Below are 3,280 nucleotides of genomic sequence, written 5' to 3'. Positions count from 1 at the left end.
GTATTGACAGATATAATCAAGTCTTCGACATTGTTCCAGTCGTCCTGTATCACTCCTGCCAGTTTTCCGATGTCATAATTTCAACTGCCTCCATCAAAAGGCGTTCCACTTCGGTTAATGTGAATTTCTTATTTTCTGCAGCAATATGCCGTTTTACCTGATCCCAAAACAGCTCTATTGCGTTGAAATGGCAATGGTAAGGAGGCAATCTGAGCACTTTATGCCCGCAATCTTTTGCTGCTTCATCCACAATGTAAATAGAGTTCTTTGGCTTGTGTTGCGATACAAGTTCTAATAATTCTGTCCTTGTCAAATTACTGTCGAACTGTACCTTATGTTTCTGTAACCAGCTAACAGTGTCGTTTTCCCTCGTCGCCTTTGTGGGTGCTTTATCTTATATTACTGAGTGATAAAGAGCGTTATCCATAACAATGATAGAGTTTTTTGTTAAGTTCTGGAGCACACAGTCTTCAAACCATTTCACAAAAGTATTGTGGTTCATCTCTTCGTGGTAGTCGGAGGTCTTATTTGAACTGAATAGCAGCAGACAATTTGGAATGAAACCTTTTGAATTTCCGGCATGTACTACAATTATCCTTTTTCCTCTGCCGATCGGAGCTGCCATACTACCGGTGATGGTATCGTCTGTCCAGCCTTTGTTTAAACTGTGTCCTGCATTCACCCACGTTTCATCAAGCCAAACGATATCATCAAAATTTGTCCCCACTAATTCTCTAAGAAAGCGGCATCGCCAGGCTGCAATATCTTAGCATTCTATTAGTAACTTTCTGCCAGAGATGGATTTATAGCGGAATACTAACATTTTCACGAGTCGTAACAAAGACGATTTACTACCCTGGAACAGGTCAGCCGCTGTGAGGGTAGCATGTAGTTTCTTGAGTGTTGGATACTACTTCCTGGAATAAAATGCGTATATTTGACGACGAATGGCATCTTCCTGAAAAGAGTCAAGTTTTGTGACCCTCTTCTCTAGTCGCCTCTTTTTTCCAGGTGTCTCCAATTTAGATGATTCACTTGAGCCTTTTTTCCAGAATTTCTCCTTGCAGATTCTTATTACTGATCGTTCGTTAACTTGCAGAGCAGCTGCAGTTCGCTCCACCAACTTATCCAACGCCATGTCCGCCACTTTTTGGAGGTTTCCGAGGAGTGTGTAGCCTCGGCCTCCCTCTCTTGCGACTGCTTTCGTCAGACATCGTAAACACGAGAAGCTATAAGTCACTCAAATCTCTCACCAGCACGTCTACAACGGCTCGCTAAGGACTGGCTGTCACAATGCCTCAGTCAGCTCAGCAGAGCGAAGTGGCAACGCAGTAGCAGCCGACAGCGCCGGCTGCCATTGGTTTATTGGTAGCGGGAGCCCTGCAGCCCGTTGCCTGTCAAGTGACAACTACTTTAAATCAGACTATAGTTTAACACAAATCAAAACACTGCACCAAAAGAAAGTGTTCAGTTCCTAGTGGTGTGAAATGTGGCAATTATAAGGAGAGGAACGGCATCAAAAATGTAACAGAAACATAATATGTACAAAATCGTCCATGCAACATGCCACTGAAGATGCCTTGCTGAGAATAAATGCGAAACGCGTGTGGCACGAAAATTGTGTTTAATTCAGTTTTAGTCATACTGTTCAAAAAGTAAATATTATCAATATACCGTAATATTACACGCAACTGGGGAAGACAGGAGTACAAAAGTTGAAGACGATAACACTTCGATTCAAGGTGTTTCTTTCTTTTCAAGGAGGACAGGATTGCAGACGTCTGCACAAAGCGCTAGCCGCAGTAACAAAACAAATTAATTAGCTGTAAGATCATATGACCACATTGTAGTATATAACAGCAACTGTGGACAAAGATGCTTTAATCTTAGGATCTATAGAAGCAGTAGTCTCGCAGTGTGCTTCATTTACTGGTAAGTGCTGGAATGCATTTTGCTTTGCTTCCACCAAAGACGAGTGACTTTCGTGGTCGACCTTCAGTAAAAGTCGTTTCGTCTTGCTGATATGTAGAGTAATCCCCACATCAAATGTTGACATCTCTCTACAAACAGCAAAAAAAACAATGGACTACTACATTGGGATGTGTTAATATATTATGGGTTCCCACTCCACGTGCGGCCCGGCTAGCTCAGTCGGTAGAGCATGAGACTCTTAATCTCAGGGTCGTGGGTTCGAGCCCCACGCTGGGCGACAGTTTTTTTTCTTTTCTTTTTAAGTTTTATTGTCTGGTACATCATAAAATTAAATCTTTTGTGAGATCAGTGATAAGAGAAACAGCGCATTTAAGTGAGTTCGGAAATTACTCCAAGCCCCTCTTTGCGTTGCGCTACAAGGTAGTAAGAGTTATTTTGAAAAATGAAGAAAACGGCAGAACAGTTGCTTAATCCATGGCCGGTTTCGGAACATTTACAGTTCCATCATCTGGTGTAAACTGCAATAGAAAAAATATTCTATTACACGCGAAAGGGAGGGGATCCTCAAGTCTGAAATATCAGATAAGTAACAGTCGGCTAAAATTTCAAAATTAAAACAAATTAAAAGAGAGAACAGGAAGTTAATTACAAATGAAATCACTTAATCTGAGGTCATCATCACATTAATGTTGTCATGGAACGAACGGTTTCGCGTCAAAAGAGTAAAAGGGACGTAAAACAATGCGAAAAACACATCACGACCGGATGTCTGTTTTCCTCGCAGCAAAGGAAGACGAAAACGACGAATCACCCCTTTTCGCCCCAGAGGAAGTGGCAAAAATAATAGTCTCTCCCCACGAAAAAGGCACCACGCCACGACCGGCTCACAAATCAAAAGATTAAGAAACTCACGCCTCTGGTAATTCAACGAGCTGGAAACACGCGGAAGAGGTCGCGATAGCAATCCTGGAGAGGACCCATTATTCCCACAGCACTACAGACTGACTAATCTTCTGCCAACCCTCAGCAAGATCTAAGAGCGCCTCCTACTCATACCAGTCGAGCAACACATTGCCAGGGAGCAAATACTCCCTGATTCCCAATTCGGATTCAGACAAAAACATTCAGCCCCACAACATATCATGGGGGTAGTTGAGACCACTAAAGAGGCCTTCAACCGCAGAAGCTACGGTGGCATAGTGCTACTTGATGTAGCCAAAGCTTTCGACATAGTATGGCATGATGGGCTACTTTACAAACTATACACTCAAGGCTTCCCCGGATGGATAGTCAAACTTCTACAAAGTTATCTTACCGGTAGAACTTTCTCCGTTAAAATTGACACCTC

The 3,280-nt window shown here is 42.6% G+C and overlaps 1 non-coding gene across 1 annotated transcript; it reads left to right on the top strand.

Moving 5' to 3' along the window:
- Positions 1-2,136: 2,136 nt before the first annotated feature.
- Positions 2,137-2,209, top strand: Trnak-cuu (transfer RNA lysine (anticodon CUU)). The gene has a single exon. It is a non-coding gene; the product is annotated as a tRNA-Lys (tRNA).
- Positions 2,210-3,280: the final 1,071 nt, after the last annotated feature.

Source organism: Schistocerca cancellata, chromosome 4, assembly GCF_023864275.1.
Source record: "Schistocerca cancellata isolate TAMUIC-IGC-003103 chromosome 4, iqSchCanc2.1, whole genome shotgun sequence".
Taxonomy (NCBI): Eukaryota; Metazoa; Arthropoda; class Insecta; order Orthoptera; family Acrididae; genus Schistocerca; species Schistocerca cancellata.
This window is presented reverse-complemented; position numbering and strand designations above follow the sequence as displayed.